Raw genomic sequence first — 19796 nt, forward strand, 5'->3', positions numbered from 1 at the left:
ATTTGTGAGAAAATGTTTTTCTGGGATCATTATATATGTGCATATGTGCACTTTTATAATCTGCTTTTGCATGTAATGTTTTAGCAACTTATACTTTTTTGTTTTTTTTCTTTTTTCTGAAACGGAGTCTCGCTTGATCGCCCAGGCTGGAGTGCAGTGGCGCCATCTCAGCTCGCTGCAGGCTCCGCCTCCCGGGTTCACGCCATTCTCTTGCCTCAGCCTCCTGAGTAGCTGGGGCGCCTCAGCTCACTGCAAGCTCCGTCTCCCGGGTTCACGCCATTCTAATTGCGTCAGCCTCCCGAGTAGCTGGGACTACAGGCGCCCGCTGCCACGCCCAGATAATTTTTTGTATTTTTAGTATAGACAGGGTTTCACTGTGTTAGCCAGGATGGTCTGGATCTCCTGACCTCGTGATCCGCCTGCCTCGGTCTCCCAAAGTGCTGGGATTACAGGCGTGAGCCACCGCGCCGGGCCTAGCAACTTACGCATTTTAAAGAGCTGCATAATTCTTGATCTCTTAGGTATGTTTATATTGTTTATGAGTATGTAATTTGTATCTATCTTGTAGATGAGCTTCAGGGAGCACTGCCACAGAATTTCCCCAAACGATGATGATTTGTTTACTAGATTTTCTGTAATATGTCAATACTGCTGCTTTTTACTAAGAAACCAGAATAAATAACCATCCAAAAGAGTATTCTTGCAGAACCTGATTTCAAATGCTGAATAACAAGTTTAATTAAGAATCATAAGAATTTATGTTCTAAGGAATCTGAGATATAAGATTATTCCTTTCAGTCCCTTCATTTTATGGATGAGGAAACTGAAATGATGGCTTGCCTAAGGTCACCATCTAGAAGTGAAGTTTCCTGCCTAGAAACAAGTAAGCCTTCTGTAATATCTTAAAATAGAAGGCATTTATTTACTGTACTATTCCTCACATTTCTTTTTGGATTTAGAGAAACTATCTGGAAGATGGAACACTTCACTAAAGTAATGGTCTCCGAAACTGAATTTCTCACCCACCTCCTCCCTGCTGCCTTCCACAAATTCTGCAACCAGGGGTGTGCAAGATGACCCAATGGTTAAAATTCTGAACTACTTTTAGACTTTCAAAAAAAATCGCAGAAACAGTACAGAGAGTTTCCATATGTCCTTGTGCCACTCCATTGTTAACATCTTACATGCCATAGTATAATTATCACAACAAGGAAATTAACATTAGTACAGTACCATAAACTAAAGATTACAGTTGAACTTCACTTTGAAGGTTCCCATTCATGTCTCTTTGTTGTTGTTGTTTCCAACATTCCACTCAGGATTCCACGTTACATTTGATTGTTATTTCTCTCTGGTCTCCTGTCATCTGCAACAGCTTCTCCACCTTTCTTTGTCTTTCATGATTCTGACACCTGGAACAGTACTGATCTGTTATTTTGCTGCACATCCCTCAGTTTGGGCCATTTGGAATCTTCTCATGAATGAACTGAGATTATGCATCCCTGTCAAGAGTACCACAGAAATGGTGCCTCATCCTTCTAGGTGCATCAAATCATGGCCTTCATGATGCCAGAATGTATTGTTATTGGTGATATTGGTGCTGATCACCTGGTGGAAATGATCACCACTAGACTTTTCCACTATAAAGTTGCTATCCAAATGGCCAAAGATGGAAAAATTTAAGCCAAAAAATACATAATGATAGTACTGGATTGTAGTCCATAAAATAATATAAATATGAACCATGAGTTCATAGTGACACCAATAAATAATTGGTTGAGTAGATAGAGTCGATTCTCATTATTCATGGTAATTGTGTTTTATAAAGTCACTATGAACACTGAATTAGCAAATACTGACCCATTGCTCTTTGGGGAAATATAGGTTTAGGTTTCTGTGAGCTATTGCCAACTAATCAATACATAATCTTGTTTCATGTGTGTTTCTGTTTAAAAACACCTTATTTAATATTTTTTGTCGATTCATTAACATCGAACTCACCACCAGCAGTGCCGTAACTCATGCCTGAGTGAAGCTTCTCTAATGGATGTTATTTTCCCTGGCAGGCCTGTCATAGCCTTCTTGTACTTAGGAATACTAGGCAGCACATCAGCATTATGCTTGAGGGCATTTTAAACAGCAAAATGACCAACAAAAGGCACAAAAATATGAAAAATATGGCACTTAATAGACTGCAAAAAGGGCACTTGTTTACAGGATGAGAGCTGAAACAGGAAGGGCAGAGTATCACCTTGTTTGATTTAAGCTGGGAACATGCACATTGAGTTCTCAAAGTTTTTGCTGTTCTGCACACGTCTGTGAATGACCAAGAAAATGACATGAGTATTGATTTTCGGGTTCCAAATAAATTTTAGCAAGCAGGTGAATTCTCAAATATGTAATCCATGAGAATAAAGATTGACTGTGTATGGAGAACTGGCAGCTCTTTTTTTTTTGCATAGAATTTAAATTAATAAATGTGGAAAGAATGAGAGAAAACTGCCACTAGGAAACCTCCACAGTGGTAATTGTTGCAGATGGATCCACGGATGAATGCTAGACACAGTGGGCCAAGGTTAGAGGAACGAAGAGATTTGCATAGTCTCAAAGTGTCTCCCTCAAGATATTTGTTGACTACAGGGAGAAACACAGTAAATTTATGTTTATTGTAAATTTAATAAGGTGTAAGTTCTTTATTTTTTCTAGCATTTATATAGCATTAACAGATGTTCACTAGCAAATACAGATAAATAGGTGGCATGTACTCAAATTCTTGATAATAAGGGAGCCTCCATATATATTTTTTTTTATTGCACCTTCTTCTCTGGATAATCAGCTAGTGTTCAACCAAACCTGTTATTTTATGTATAATGGGAGAAAAGGCAAAGAAGTTGCTATTTTATCAAGGGTAGACTTGGGACTCTTAAGAACCACTTGCCTCTGTGAAATCATCCCAGGTAGAGCTAAGCACTTGTTCTTCAGTGTCCCGCTATGCCTATTTGAATAGCCTGGAAATATTTTCACACTATAGAGTTGGTTGTGCACATGCTCGTCTCCTGCACGTGATGTTTCCTGAGTGCAGGGGCTGCCTCTTTCATCTTTATATCTCCAATAACAAGCACATTGACTCACATGGGTGTACTCAGTAAATGTTAATTGGAAATGGGATGGCATAGATGGGCTGGAATGATACCCTGGGTCTGTTGGGCAACCCCTCTCCATATTTTTTCACAGATGCATTTTTGTTCTTGCTGTATTTCTGGCAATGTTTCTTGCTAATGCTTATCTTCTGCCAATGATGAAAACAAGCAAACCCTTTGTAGTATTTAAAGGTACATGAAAATGAAGACAGGCCTCTTTAAGTACTTTTGGTTCAAGGGAATTTTCTTATTCCATATATCTTAGTTCAGCTGTGACCTTAAGTGCTTTATTCACACACCTGCCTTTATCCTAATAACAGTGGTACTGTTGTCTCCAGAGGCAAAATAGATTGATGGCAGCATCAGTTAGAGATTTTATGAATCCGCTTAACGGAAAAAGCTTCCATTTCCAGGGTTGGTTCTGAGCATTTGTGGTTTCAGGTTAAACCAAATGTATTAGTCAGGGTAGCCAACTGATGTAACAAATAGTTCCAAAATTCCAGAGGTGTAACATACCTATTTTCTTGTGTCTGAAGTCCAATATAGGTGTTCCCAGTTGGGCAGTTTTTATTCTGGCAGAGTTTCTTGGACTCCGGCTTCTTCCATTCCATGACTCTACCTTCCACCAGGTGCTCATGGTCCTCTTTCTTCAGCTGGTACGTTTTATGGGCCAGATTGAGAAGTGGTTTCCTGACATCTGCCTACATTCCTATGGATGTAAACAGATCACATTTCCACACCTAAATGCAAGGCATGCTGGGAATGTTGTCTAACTGCATTTCCAGGTGAGAAAGAAGACATTGTTTGGTGAACAACTAGCCAGTCTCTGTCCCCACAACTCAGCCTGGCATCTCTCCTCTCAATTCTCATGTCAGTTGTTTTACTTGTTCCTCTTAAGACATTATAACACTTTCTTCATTGTATTCATTCATTAAATCCATTAACAACATGATGTGCTTCCACAGCATGCCAATTGATGGGAGTTATAAAGAAAAAAATCAGGTGCAGCGCCTACCCTTGAACTCAATCTAGTTCGACCTTGTTTTGCTGTCACTGTATTTGGAAGTCATGAACGGAAGTCATGAACTACTTATTTTTAATTCAATCATCCAAAAAGAAAATAATATGATTGTACGACTACCAGTCCCACAAATTAAGTGTCTACTTAGATGTCCAAGTTTTTCCAAAATACTTATTTGCTTCTAATTCAGTTATTCATTTTGCCTTTTTGTAGTCTTGCTGGAAACAAGTAGAGGGAGATATCTAAGATTTAAAGAAAATGTACAAGGACAAAGCTTTAAATGTTGTCCCTAAATTTAATTATTCTTGAAAATTTGGAAAAGGGTATGATTTAGTCTCAGTAGAAAATTAGAAAACAAAGAACCACTGGTGTAGATTCTAGTTATCTGTGGACATGGTACTCCTGTTAGTGTGTAAGCAATTCAAATTTAGGGAACTTATGTAACAAAATATTTTTTGCTACCCCCCAAAATTCTATCCTTATTCACCTAACTCATCAAATCTTTTAAAAATTATTTTTATAATTTCAAAAGCTTATTTGTTGTAGCAAAGGTTGAAAATATGGGTAAACAAAAAGGTAAAAATTAGAAATGTTCATCATCCTACTTCCTATAGATAAATCCTGTGATGTTGGTATGTACATTTTCAGCCTTTTTTCTGCATGTATTTGTGGGTGTGTGACTACGGTATATGTAATCTTCTACAACAATGAAATTATACTGAGCATATAGTTATAAGTTTAAAAATGTATTAACATATTTGTTTATCTATTATATATGTTTTTAAGATTATTTCATTTTAAGTATATTGAGTAAATGAATGAGTAGACTAAAAAGCAGCACCTACCAGAAATTGATATTTGCATGTAAAATGGGATAACAGAGGAGAAATACTGTAGAATTGAGGAGAATAGCTGAGGACATGTTAGTTCTGAAACCGATAGTGTAGCATGGTGGTTCATTGCTCAGACCTGGGTTTAAATTAAAAGTCAGCATCATAATCATAATTATGATACAGATAATTTTGTATAAATGAAAATAGTTATATTTGAATCAATAGTTCAAGCACTTCTTTGTGATAACACAAGTACCCATATATCCCAGCTTTGCCACTTACTAACTACAATGCTTATGGCCTAGGTTTTCTTATTCATAAATGGGCATGATACAAGTATCTGCCCCACAGGGTTGTTGGGAGGATTATTGAGCCAATTCATATAAAGTGCCTGATATATAGTGAATGTTCAGTAACTTTCAACTATTATGAAACTGCCTATGAATTTAAAAACAGTAATCTTTCTTTTAAGTAGGCTGTAAATCAGTGGTTGTAAATCAGGAGTGATTTCTTCCACCCCACTACCTGGGAAACATTTGGCAATGTCTGGAGACATTTTTGGTTGTCCCATCAGTTGGTGATAGGAAGTTCCTACTGGCATCTACTTTGTAGAGGCTAGGGATGTACTGAACATCCTACAGTGCAAGAGATGCATCCAACAGAGAATTATCATGCCTGAGATATCAGTAGTTCTGAAGTTGAGAATCCCTGCTTTAAAGAAATGTGTATTTTATGCTATCATAGATGGAGGGGAATTTCCCATCAAAGTCACACAACTAGGAAGTTACCTTTCTGGTATCAATCTACATGTTGGGAAAGATGTTAATAAGTAGCCAATTCACCTCGGTTTTTGTAGAGATCAAATTAAAGATTGCATTTAACTTTTGTAAATTTATACACTATGTAAGTGTAAGTTAGAACTAAACCTGTTTTCTTCTACATTTTCTATTTCTTTTTATTATTGCCCCACTAAGGAGACTTTTAAGACTTAAAAAAAATTGCCTCCTCTTCCCATGAAATTTTACACAACAGGTATGGTATATATCTCTTTATGCAGTTGGACAGGGTTAAGGATTGGAGGATTACAAACCCACTGTGATATCTAAGATATTTTTGCTCTCTAAGAACCAATTTTCATACCTATGGGGAAATACTCTTTGTAACAGAGGAGTGAATTCTAAAAGCATTTTTGGTTTTTTAAGAATGGTGCTTAAATTACTTATTCAATTAAAATTGGCTTAGTATCTCCTGTTCTGCAGTTTGAGATCATATTGAGAGAGCAATGGAAAAGTGAAAAATAATACTATTGATTTAAAATGCTATAGGCATTTCAAATGGACGCAATGCTCAGAGAAATGAATAGAGATTTAGTGAGTGCTGAAAATGCAAAAATAAAATCTGGTGAGGCCAGAAATAAAAGAAGTTGAAAAGGAGACGAAAGCTTTCTAGAGAGGTAGCTAATCTGAATGTAAGCTTATCATAAAAGGAAACAAAGAGCTTGAGAGGATAAAGGATGGAGGGGAAATCGTACTGGATAAGGAAGCTGAAGGAAATAGTATGAACTTTTCTTTTTTGTAGGTCAAAGTCACTACATTAACTATGTAGCTTGTTTCGGCTTTGTTTGAAAAGGAAAGATTAAACACAACTAAATCTGCAAAGCGACAGGCATGTCACGCATTGGGGAAAATTGGAAATGTACAGCCTGCAGGTTAACTACCTGGTAATCAAGCCACAAGTCTGGAAGAGAATCTTTCTATTGCGTGGCCTGTGTGTTTCTATTCCCTTTGTTCTTCACTCATCCCTCCCCCTTACTTATAAATCCTCAGCGAAGGCTCCTGTATGAATTTTCAGCCTCATTTCTTACCACATCATCTACACAGACACTGTACTCTTGTCAGCTCAGCTGCCCAAACTTCCAGCAGTTCTTGTGGGTCCCACTTCTTTACTTTTGCTTATTATTGGTACTTGATTTGGACTGCTTTCTCGTAACTTCGTTGGCTACCCTTATGCTCTGTATTCCTTTTAATTCCCTCTTCCCCACACTGACAATGAGGGGGTAAGAATGAGCCTTGCTTTACAGGTATGTTCGCAGTCAGTGCTGCATGTTACGTTCCTTGAAAGTAGAAATTTTTGTACTTGTTTTTATATCCACAAGCCTAGCCTGGCCGTGGAGCATGGTTGGTGCTTAATACATGTTCACTGAAGCAAAGGAGCTATTGTTTCCCTCCTTCTCCATGTGGGGTGTCTGCCAAGTTTATAACAATTCTCCCTTCTCTGAAAACTCAGAATTGGTGTTGGCTAGTTCTTCCTTGAACTCTTGTATCCAGTCACCCCCCAGCCAGTGTTAAATGATGAGGGTTGAACACCTGACCCATAGCTAGGCTACATTTCCATCCTTGAGACACTGAGGACAAACAAACCACAAGGTCAGTCCTTGTGGTTAAAATCAGAGCATATAAACACAGGAGCTATCACGGGGCCGTCTTGTGGATTGAAGTGTGGAGAAAGCTGGCCTTCCAAGATGAGACTGAAGCCACCTTACAGAGAAGAACAGATAATATGGAGAGAGAATCTGAGGGATTCCATCCTACTCCTATGTTTTGCTTGCATTTTTGCATTTGATTGCATGAGACACTCTCATATTCTTGTAATAAATTCTCTTTAGTGTCGAAGTTGGTTCAAGTTGATTTCAATGATTTGTAGCAAAAAATCTTTCACCGCTATATCACACTTACAGATTTCCCATTTCAACGAAGGAAATTACACTAGACAGAAATAATATATACGGGGGAGAGATCAAACTTACTTAAAAAATTAGAAACAGAAGTTGTTTGGGAAACTTATTTGGGGAAAATTGATGGAATAATGCTGAGGGACTCCTTGCATTGTTAGGTTTGAAGCAATGGAGAATTTTCCCTTCAAGATAAAGTAGGAACATGAAGAAAAAATAATTCATGCTTAAAAACCATAGGCAACAGCCAATGACAGAGCAAAGGACCAAATAATTAAACTAGGATCTGTCAGAAACCTAAGCATCATTTAGCCATGCTTCCTGAGCTTCAGCCCTCTTATCCAACCCACCGCCAGATCCTGTGAGCTTTCCTATCTACCATTATCTTGAGTCTCTCTCCATCCACTCTAGTCTAAGTGACCCTTATTTCTCATGAGAACTCCAGCAGTGGCCTTTCAGATGTAGATGGTGGACAGCTGCTCTTGCCACCAATGGTTCGCCACACCATGACTATAGAGTTGATCTAAAGTTCCTAACTGATCCTGTCAAGTTTTTCAGGTAATTTCAGGCTTCCTTCAGTCTTCCTCATAAAGCCCCATAAAGTTCAGCCTGTGCAGACTCATCGTGTGCCCCACTCCGCTGCTTATATATGTTCCTGATTATCAGCTTCTTTTTTTCTTTTTAGACGGTCTCTCTGTTGCCCAGGCTGGAGCGCAGTGGTGCGATCATGGCTCACTGCAGCCTTGACTTCCCAGAATCAAGCAATTTTTCCTCCTTAATTTCCTGAGTAGCTGGGACCACAGGCATATGCCACCATGCTTGGGTAATTTTTTTTTTTTTTTTTTTTGGGGAGAGATGGAGTCTCACTATCTTGCCCAGGCTAGCCTTGGACTCTTAGGCTCAAGCAATCCGCTTACCTCAGCCTCCCGAAGTGCTGAGATTATGTGCGTGAGCCACCGCACCCAGCCAACATCAACTTCTCCTCAGGCCCTTGCCTTGCCAAGCTGCCTTTGCTATGGGGCTTTTGCACATGTTGTTCCTCCTGGAACATTCTTTTCTGCCACCTTTACTCAGCTTTCCTTGGCCTCTCTGACTAGACTGATTATTCCTAGTATAGCACTGTGTACCCATCCTTTTCATCATTTGTTATTGTAGCAGTTGTACTCCCCCTTCCCCCAGTATTTGGTTGTCTGTCTATTCTACTAGACTGTAAGCTCCACAAGGGCAGGAGCTCTCTGCTTTAGCCTGTTGTTTTAGTCATCGCACCTAATAGAATGTGTAGCAGGGGATTATCAAATATTTGTTGAATAAATAAATATGCAGAAAGGTAAAAAATGTGAAAAGCAAGCAAACAGACAAGGAGGAGCCTTCAACTTTTATACTCTTTATCAAAGATTAGGTGTATAATTCAGTTGGTTCTAACTCATAGTTTTTCTTAGGTGCTAGGCTTGTCATCAACAATGCTATTAATAATGCTAAAATTCTTTTAACAAATAGGGGTATAAGGTTATCAGTAAATAAAATAAATTAGTGTTAGTAGTAGTTCTAGGTCAGTCCATAAAGGCCTGTTGAATGGATGAGGTGTCCCTAAAATAGTAGTTTTAAGCCCTAACATTTACTAAGTCCTATGACCTTTGAGAAGGATTTGGAGGCTATGAAAGGAAAGAGAATTCCAATTCCTAGCAATTTCCAGAGCTTCATGGATGAAAGATATCATCAAGCCATGTTCTGATGTCTGCAATTCTAGTAGTGAGTGTGGGGTGGGCCAGAGTGATGGGAATGGAGGAGAGCCCAGAGACCATTCAAAGGAAGAAGCTGCTCATGAGCCCTGTGATATGCTGGCTAGGATAGGTCCCTTTTCCTTTTCTTCCATATATGTCCCTTTGAAAGTACGTGTGCTTAAGTAGAAAATACTGTCCAAAGTAATTTACAGAATCAATGCTATTCCCATTAAACCATCATTGACATTCTCCACAGAATTAGAAAAAAACTATTTTAAAATTTATACAGAACCAAAAAAGAGGCTCTATAGCCAAGACAATCTTAAGGAAACAGAACAAAGCTGGCATTATGCCACCCAACTTCAAACTATACTACAGGTTACAGTAACCAAAACAGCATGGTACTAGTACAAAAACAGACACATACACCAATGGAACAAGATAGAGATCTCAGAAGTAAGACCACACATCTACGACCATCTGATTTTTGACAAACCTGACAAAAACAAGAAATGGGGAAAGAGTTCCCTATTTAACAAATGGTGCTGGGAGAACTGGCTAGCAATCTGCAGAAAATTGAAACTGGACCCCTTCCTTACACCTTATACAAAAATTAATTCAAGATGGATTAAAGACTTAAATGTAAAACTTAAAACTACAAAAACCCTAGAAGAAAGCCAAGGCAATACCACTCAGGACATAGGCACTGGCAAAGATTTTATGACAAAAACGCCAAAAGCAATTGCACCAAAAGCAAGTATTTGACAAATGGGACCTAATTAAACTAAACAGCTTCTGCACAGCAAAAGAAACTATCATCAGAGTGAACAGACATCCTACAGAATGGGAGAAAATTTTTGCAATCTGTCCATCTGACAAATGGATAATATCCAGAGTCTACAAGAAACTTAAACAAATTTACCAGAAAAAAACAACTGCATTAAAAAGTGGGCAAAGGACATGAACAGACACTACTCAAAAGAAGACTTTTCTGCCACCAACAAACATATGAAAAAAGCTCAACAACACTGATCATTAGAGAAATGCAAATCAAAACCACAGTGGGATACAATCTCGTTCCAGTCAGAATGACGATTATTAAAAGTCAAGAAACAACAGATGCGGGCGAGGTTGCAGGGAAATAGGAATGCTTTTACACTGTTGGTGGGAATGTAAATTAGTTCAACTACTGTGGAAGGCAGTGTGGCAATTCCTCAAAGATCTAGAACCAGAAACACCATTTGACCCAACAATCCCATTACCTGGTATATACTCAAAGGAATATAAATCATTCTGTTATAAAGATATATGCACATGTGTGTACACTGCAGCACTATTCACAGTAGCAAAGACATGGAATCAACCCAGTTGCCCATCAGTGATCCCATTAACCAACCCAAATGCCCATCAATGATAGACTGGATAAAGAAAACATGGTACATATACACCATGGAATACTATGGAGCCGTAAAAAGGAATGAGATCATGTCCTTTGCAGGGACGTGGATGGAGTTGGGAGCCATCATCCTCAGCAAACTAACTCAGGAACAGAAAACGAAACGCCACGTTTTCTCCCTTATAAGTGAGAGCTGAATAATGAGAACACATGGAGACAGAGAGGGGAACAACATACACCAGGGCCTACTGTGGCATGGCAGCAGGAGGGAGTGCATCAGGAAAAATAGCTACTGCATGCTGGGTTTAATACCTAGGTGATAGGTTCATGGATGCAGCAAACCACTATGGCAAATGTTTACCTATGTAAAAAACCTGCACACCCTGCACATGTATCCCAGAACTTAGGAAACAACCTCCCCCAAAAAAAATTTAAAGAAAGAAAGCACAAGTTAGGTGGAAGATTTTTCTTTTATCTAGACTATAAATGTAGCCATATTTTTGCAAGAATTTCTATATTAACATTCCATGTCAAGAGGAAGAAAAGAAAAGGAGATTCCAAGGGTAGAAGGATTGGAACAGAAGCCTTCTGAGAGCATGGGAGGAAAGGCAGTTTGAGGAGGTGATGACACACAGGGATTGCTGGAGAGAAGGGTGGATGCCCTCAGGGAATGAGAGGGAAGGAAGGGAGAAAAGAGAAAACACAGGTTATTTGCTTGGGAACGAAGGACACAGACAATTCTGCTTTCAATGACCAGATTTTCTGACAAATATTCCCAGAACATAGCTCAGTAGAAATGGCAATCGCTTCAGGCAAACCTTTCTAGAGAATATCAGTTTTATTTTAGAAAGGATAGCCTGGCTGCAAAGAGAAATCTAAGCCAGAAAACATCAAATTATGCCATGAATTATTTTCATGAAATGAGATACTGCACAGCACTCTGAAAAAAACTTTATTGTTAAAATTCCAACAAAGAGGAGCACTTGACATAAAAAGCACAGATCCTGAAGTCATGCTTATGACTTTAAATTTGTATAAACAACTTAATAACACTTGAAAATGTAACCTGTGGCCAGGCGCGGTGGCTCATGCCTGTAATCCCAGCACTTTGGGGAGCCAAGGTGGGCAGATCACTTGAGGTCAGGAGTTCGACACCAGCCTGGCCAATGTGGGGAAACCCCACCTCTACTTAAAAAAAATACAAAAATTAGCTGGGCGTGGTGGTGGGTGCCTGTAGTCCCAGCTACTCAGGAGGCTGAGGCAGGAGAATCGCTTGAACCTGGGAGGCGGAGGTTGCAGTGAGCTGAGATCGTGCCATTGCACTCCAGCCTGGGTGACAAGAGCAAAACTCCGTCTCAAAGAAAAATAATAAAAAAAGAAGAAAGTGTAACCTGTTTTTTGTATTTTAAGTGAAACTGAGGATGAGGTAATTTGTGTTTCCATAACTGGATTCTTTGAGAGCATGAAGCATTCAGGGTTAAGGCGAGAAACGTCTCAAAAAGCAACTTTTATCTCTATTTCCTAGTTCCTGCCCCTGACGCCCCTGGAGTACATATTCTGGTCTTCTGAGCACTAGATTAATATTTCTTCATGTGAATATTCTTACATTTTTCTTTTGGGCATATTCTATAAATTTAATTGGATGATGTTATTTCTACAGTAGTTTTTATAAAATTACTTTTGCCATTCTTAATTTTATACTGAAAGTGATTGCCTTTGTGTATCACAGTTCACATAAGAAAATTAAAGTTAGTGAAAAAAAATCAACAAAAAAGGTTGCCTGAAATTAAACTCACTGTTCTTTCCGAAGAGTTTTACAAATACCATCCATGCAGTAAGAAGCACAGGAATTCTGATGAGAACGCATTTTTCAAGAATTCATCTTCACCTTCCCTTTCACTCGGGAGGTGGCCTCTTATTGTGGCTATTGGATGTAACCAGTGAACCGAATACTTGAAACCAATTTGCTCGTTTGAGAAGAGGTTATTGATTCTCACAGCGTGTATATACTTGGAAAATTTCATTGTTTAACTCTGCACGTGGATGATTCTTGCCTCACGCTGCTTTAAGTCAGGCAGACTGGGTGAGGCATATGACCTCCCTTTATTGAAGTCTTCAGAGAAGACTTCAAATTTTAAAAAATTTTAAAAAAAGTTTAACAGGTCTGCATGTTACCTTGAATAAAAAGGACTATATGTGCTTCTTGGAAAAAGTCTGCTTAGGTGATTTTTTTTTAAGCATATGCTTATTTTGAGGGAGGATGTTGTTGGGAGAGAAATTTCTGTGTATTTTGTACAGAATTAAGACAAAGGCTGTAATTGATAAAACACCAAATATTGGGCACTTATATTCTTGTTTACTAAATAATAAAAGTTCCACTGAATAATTAAGATGTAACTCTTTGGATGGGTGAAGGTGAACCTCAGCTTATCTGAGGTCAGCATCTCTTCTAGGGGCTGTTGAAGAATATAGGTAAGGTGATGAAGCCATGTGTTGCTGTTTCCCTTCAGATGCTGGAAATATAGGCCCCACCCCACTTCAACCCCTCACTTCCCCAGTTTTTCTCTAGGAATATTATTATTGGCCCAGGGAAGGTTCATTTCAGCAGAAAGTCTGCCATTTTGAAGCAATTGGAGCAATTTATTAGCAAGAGGAAGTGATTTATTTTTCTCTGTCACCATTCATAAGATGATCATTATGAACAAGGTTGCTGATAAATCCTTGGCCACCAAAGAGGACTTTAATTCTGACAAGGAAAGTTTCTTAGTGCTTAATGGAGAGAGAGTTTTCTGCCCCTTACCTGTGCAGGTTCATAGTGAGAGATAGACCCTATGGGTATTTATCAACCTGAACTGGGAGTCTTCTTAATATAGAGAGTTATGTTTTAGAAATGAAACTCTTCGGGGTCTTGTTTGGGGTAATTAGTGAAGAAAAGAACCAAGTTAATATTTTTTTTTTCTCAAACATCCTGATCTTTGACTTTTATCTTTTTTTTTTTTTTAAACTGACAAGTTACTTCTCTTTCAGGCTCCAAGCTTGATATAGAAGACTATCATACCCAGAAAGGGTAACTGAAACGAAAGAAATTACTCCAGCATCAAGCTAAAGACACGCCTTAAAGGATGAGGAGGAGCAGAAATCTTACCAGCAAGGCCAGAAAGAAGCTGTGCATGAACAGGTGGCAGTATGAGCAATACTTAATTCCCTGTTGTGATTACTAGCACATGAAACTTGTGAAGCACATAGCCCCAACTAAAGGATCTTGTGTTATAATTTTTCAAAGACTGTACAGTAGGCACACCAGCCATACAAATACTAGAAATCAAGTGTTATTTCTAAAGTATCATGCACTTTGGTGATTAGCAACTTGGGGAGCCATCGGCTGAATTTCTTGAAGAAACCTCCAGGGAGTCAGCCATAACTCTAAGGGTAAGGCAGCTTTCAAGAAGTGTGATTCATCTTCTGTAAGTATTAGGGTCACCTAGTGCCACTCTAGCTCAGTCTGCAGCAGGTCACCTGGAAATGAAATTCTGAGACATAAGAACTAGCAGGAAAAATGTCCCACCTTGTTCAAAGGATGAAGTCAATTGAAAGGGATGAGGAGAACACTGGCAGAATATTTTAAATATATTAACTGATTTTCCTCTTCTGGCAGCTCCTGTTGCCTCTGCCGCCTCCCCCAAACCCATTTAGATATCATTTGTTCTATCAGGAAGAAGTTTCACCAGAGAGCAAGAAAAAAAGCCTTTTGATTTTCCAAAGTCAAGACCCTGAGGGCACTTGGCATAGAGACACTAAGCTGAACTGATGTAAGGCTTCCCACCCCTTGTAGGACCTGAAGTTTTTCAGGTGTGCTGTGAGGACAGTGTTAGAGCTAGGGGAGGAAAGGGAACTGTTAGATGCTGGTGGGGAGGAGGGAAGGGAAGGTGGAGGGGGAAGAGGAAGCAGAGACAGCTGTTAGATGCTGGTGGCTCCCTTCTCCTCTGAGAAAAAGACTCTACACCCTGCTCCCCAGAGGAGAGGGTTGTGGACAACAGAACTGAAGATGGATTGGGGTTGTCATCACCTCCAAGCAGAGCTCAAGAAGACTGCAAAATCCACAACAGAAATGGCTGAGTGGTATCCAGGGGACAGATGGTCGGAGCCAGCCTCAAAGAACTGAGTGTACCCCAGCACAGCTCACAAGTGTTAGAATGAGTCTTCTGTGCCCAAAAGTCCCACCGGAATAGTAATGAAGGACCCACAGAGCTTCCTGGTGCCCCTGTGGCCTGAAAGCAGTGCAGTAAAGTTTCCTGTGCCAACAAGGGGCTTGGCAACAGTTGAGAGAAAATGTGCCATGTCTGAAGGAGTCTCATGCTGGGGAACAGCTCAGTGGTGAAAACCCACCAGGAATAAAGTCATATCAGCCAAGGCTGGTGCTGAGATAGCATCACAAAGAGATGTGTGATGCTATCTCCACCCATTGCTCTGGTACAGTGTAAGACCCCTGGAAACCAGTGAAAAGAGTGGGGGTGCAGAATTGAGGGAAATTAGGTTCTAACACTGAAGATAGGTTCAAAATAGATAAGTGGTTACAGAAAAATAAAGTTTCACTTCTTGTACAATTGAATTTGTTGATTGAGTCCTGAACCCAAAGTAAAACCAGTCATTCAATCAATAAGTTAATTTAAAAAAAATCAGTCATACCTGACAAAACTATTTAGCTCCTCCTTTCTGGGATTTAGGAGAATTGTAACAATTCCCAATCAAGATTTGTCTTACAGCCTAATACAAATCTTGACTATTGCTGTGTAGTTAGTTTATGTGCAGCCCCAGGCTCGTGGGTGTAGCTCAGTCTGCATTGCTTAGTAAGTGCTGATATGTGGCTGGCACTCTTCTAGGAACTTCTACCATTTTTCCTCATTTAATCCTTTAAATAGTATCTGTGAGACCAGATATTATTCCCACTTTACTGATAAGTAAACGAAGACTCAACAAAGTGAAATCTGAGAGAATTCTAATAATTGTCAAACATTTCCTTTGTGAAAGTTGGTTCCACATTTTGGTGGGTAATGCCCAGCACTTCCTTCCTTCTTTTCCAACAGTCTCTTCTTTTCCTGTGCATTCTTCACAGGCCCTGTCCCACCTCTGTGCCTTTGCTCCAAAGCCCCTACTTCAGATACTGCTCCTCTTCCTGTCCTTTTGACATCTTCCCCAGTTTCTAAGGTGCAATTTCAATTTTGTCTGTTCCCTGACAGTTTTCCAAACCTCTCAGCTATTATTATCTTATCCATCCTCATGCTCCTTCAGCACCTCACGCATCCATGATAGCCCTTTATCAAGTCACCTTTGTATTGCAGGTTTTTGGTCACGATAGTGTCAGCCGCTAATTTGTAAACCCCAGAAGAGCTCCATCTTGTGCAGCCCCAGCACCTACAATGAATGTAGCATCCTAGGCTGGCAGGTATTTTGGTGCCTATTACATAATAAAGCCTTAACACATATTTTTCAAACTAAATTAACTTAAAATTCTAAAACACATAGTTAGTGAAACATGAGACAGATGCTTACAAGAATGTTTAATTGGCAATGTCTCTGAATTCCTCACAATTTTCTTCTTTACCCCTAACTTATTTCAATTTTTTTCAAACATACAAACAGTTTAAAGACTCATTCATTGAACACCCGTGTAATGACCGCATAGCTTCTATAATATGCCCTCTATTATATTTATGTTATGATATCTGTCCATCTACTTATCCTGCTATCCATCGATCAATATGTATTTTTTCCTCACTGCCTTTCAAATACATCCAACATATGAGAGACCTTTGACTTTGGAATCAGATCTCAGATTAATTCCTGGATTCAGCACTTACTTGTTTTGTAACCTTGGGGGTGTTGCTTAACTTGAGTCTGTTTTCTCTTTGTAAAATGGGGGTGAACAATGATGTCTACATAGGTTGTGGTGAGGAATAGATGAGACTGTATATAAAGGGCCTGGCACATAGTGTTTGTCCAAAATAAAAGGACAGCATAAATATTTGAACCATCAGCACCAATTTGCAATGATTTGTGCTTTTGGTGTTCTTGCTTCCAGCGTCTACTTTAGGCTCAGAAGGAAAAGAAGTTTACAGGAGACAATCACTCTTATACTCTTCCATGGTCACAAACAAGAGGTCCCTGGATCTATAGGTGAGCAAGAGGTGATCTGGGATTTGGAGTCGGTACTGCATTCTGAATTCCGTGGCACAATTAAAAGGCAATAGAGCTAACAGTAGAATCACCAATTATCTGCTTTACCCAGGCAACATGGGGGATCTTAATATCTATCTAAAATTCAGAAGAACTTTTGCCAAAAATGGAGATGATCAGGAGAGGACGTCAGAGCTCTGCCATAGCCATAACCTGCCTTCTGAGCCCTTGGGTGCAGGGATTTGAATTTTTTCCAAGTGTAAGCCCTCATTAGTGGCACTCTCCACTCTAAAGCTATAGGATATCCCCAATTCGTGAAACTGTTTCTTAATTATCTGTAGGTCATCTTGCCCCTGAAATGGACCTGGAAAGCTATGGCTGGAGAACGGAGGAAAAGATCACTTTCTCTGTTTCTTCAGACCAGGCATCAGTTGGGATGTTGGGATGTCGATAAAAGGAAATCTCATCCTTTGTTTTCTGCCTATGCTCTCACCATACCCATTCCCTACCCATTCCCATGTCTGGTCGTCATAGCGTCCATCACAGCCCTTAACTGAATCACATTGAATACAGGATGGTGTGAATATCATGGTTTGAATACAAGCATGGTCCGTCCATGTGGATTGTTTTTTGCAGCCCACTTAGACTTAAGCCCTCTTAATTTCAAATTTATGTTTGTATGTGCCAATAGAGCTGTCCCTAGATGAACTGGAAAATGCCTGATTTCTTTCTCTTCCTGAGGGTTTGCAACTTAGATGACATGTCACATTAATCTGTGGAACTTTTTGAAAGATATAAATGCCTGCTTCTTTGAAAGCCTCATCCTTCATTCCAAGAGTCAGAGTGAGTGGGTCTTATGTTATCCCACTGCAGTCTACATTTTAAGTATCTCCACAAATTATTTTTTTTTTCCACAGCCTTGGCTAAGAGCTGCCTCTTTACCGTAAAGCTGTATAGCTCTTCTTTAAAACAGTGAGAGATGAAGTGTGTCTTCTTTTGAGATGCAAAATCTTGGTTGACCTTTTCATTTTTGTTTTGTTTTCTACTAGTTGATGACCATAAAATGGAAACTAGCTGAAATGAAAGAATTAGGAATATTATCAAAGTAGAGTAGGTTGTACATAAAATGGAAATAAGGACAACCCAGTAGAGCATTTGAGAAGATGCTCAGCTAAAGTGAAAAGGAACTAATAAAGGTTGTCCCAGTCAGCTAGGAAAGCAGTGCTCAGATTATCAGGTAAGGGTATCACCTAAGACAAGAAGGCAGATATGCAAAAGGAGTTATTGTATTTTGTCAAATCTAATACAATCATATTTTACATTTTAACATCCCAGACATCTGTTGGCCTGGTGGCATTGAGATGTCACATCATTGCCCATGCAGTATAAATTTTGTTGTTAGTCACAATGGCATAACTGGTCAACTTCAACCCCTCAAAGTTTCAGTCAACAAACTAAGAAAAAGTAAATCCTGATTTACTGGAAAAAAAGTAAATCTACTGTTGTCGTCTGCTGGTTAGATTTTTAAAAAAGTAAACATCAATGCTTCTAGATCAAGTGTTAGTGCTTGGAAGAAGATTCAAAGATAATATTAGAGTGTTTTGTAAATAAGTGTTGCATTCTCAATGCTCTTGATGACATGGATACCAATATCATACAAAAAATGGGAACAAAGGTGCCATTTCTGAGTTGAAAAGTGACTCAGAGGAGTTGGATACTCTACTTGTGAAGACATTTGGAATAGAGTTTAATTGGCAGCATTTTATTCTGTCTTACTGGTACATAATAGTGGTGCATCTTACAACCACTGGTGTCTTAGGTTCAGTATAACATGATATTTGTGTTGGTCTTTACAGAGAAGAATATTGAAGAAGATTCTGAAGTCCAGATAGTTCCCTGAAAAAGGCATATGTGAAACTATAGGAGCCCAGTGAATCATAAACCTGTAGGTGTCTAACTTCCATAAAGTCCAGCTATCAAGATCTTAAAAAGAGAGAGGAACCACCATATATTTAGACAATGAAATAACATTTTTTTTTTTTTGAGACGGAGTCTTGCTCTGTCGCCCAGGCTGGAGTGCAGTGGCCGGATCTCAGCTCACTGCAAGCTCCGCCTCCCGGGTTCACGCCATTCTCCTGCCTCAGCCTCCGGAGTAGCTGGGACTACAGGCGCCCACCACCTCGCCCGGCTAGTTTTTTTTTTGTATTTTTTTTTTTTTAGTAGAGACGGGGTTTCACCGTGTTCGCCAGGATGGTCTCGATCTCCTGACCTCGTGATCCGCCCGTCTCGGCCTCCCAAAGTGCTGGGATTACAGGCTTGAGCCACCGCGCCCGGCCCGAAATAACATTTTTAAAAGAAAAATGGCTGGGTTTCATTAAGAAAGAATTATTTTATTGGATTTTTTTGAAGAAGTTAGTAGGTATGTGAACAAGAACTGATGGTGGCAGCTAGGCTGATGTTCAAAAAGTCTTTCACAGGGTCCATTCTGGAAACAGTTAGAACAATAACAGAAAATAGTCATCACTGAATTGGAATTGGGGTGGGGGTGCAGTTTGGAGATTTGGTGTCTTGTAAGCACTCCAAATTTGTTTTATAAAATTGTAACATCTAGGGTTGGAGATTGGCTTTTCACTCCCTTCCTCTTGGGCTGGCCTGAGAAGCTGTAATTTTCTCTATACTTTAAGACCCATAATTCACAAGCCCCATCCCTCCTCCATTTGTTGCCTTTAAATATCTCAAAAAAAAAAAAAAAAAAAAAAAACTTTCTTATAAACCTCAGG

The 19796-nt window shown here is 39.4% G+C and overlaps 1 long non-coding RNA gene across 2 annotated transcripts in view; it reads left to right on the forward strand.

The window, feature by feature from the left end:
- The window catches only part of LOC112608258, an 87914-nt gene extending 70187 nt beyond the window's left edge, over positions 1-17727 (forward strand). For both annotated transcript variants that reach the window (XR_003115967.1, XR_003115966.1), the window contains exons 2-4: positions 13870-14020; positions 16922-17016; positions 17358-17727. This is a non-coding gene — a long non-coding RNA (uncharacterized LOC112608258). The remainder of the gene's footprint in view (positions 1-13869; positions 14021-16921; positions 17017-17357) is intronic.
- Positions 17728-19796: the final 2069 nt, after the last annotated feature.

The sequence above is a fragment of the Theropithecus gelada genome, chromosome 15, assembly GCF_003255815.1.
Source record: "Theropithecus gelada isolate Dixy chromosome 15, Tgel_1.0, whole genome shotgun sequence".
NCBI lineage: Eukaryota > Metazoa > Chordata > Mammalia > Primates > Cercopithecidae > Theropithecus > Theropithecus gelada.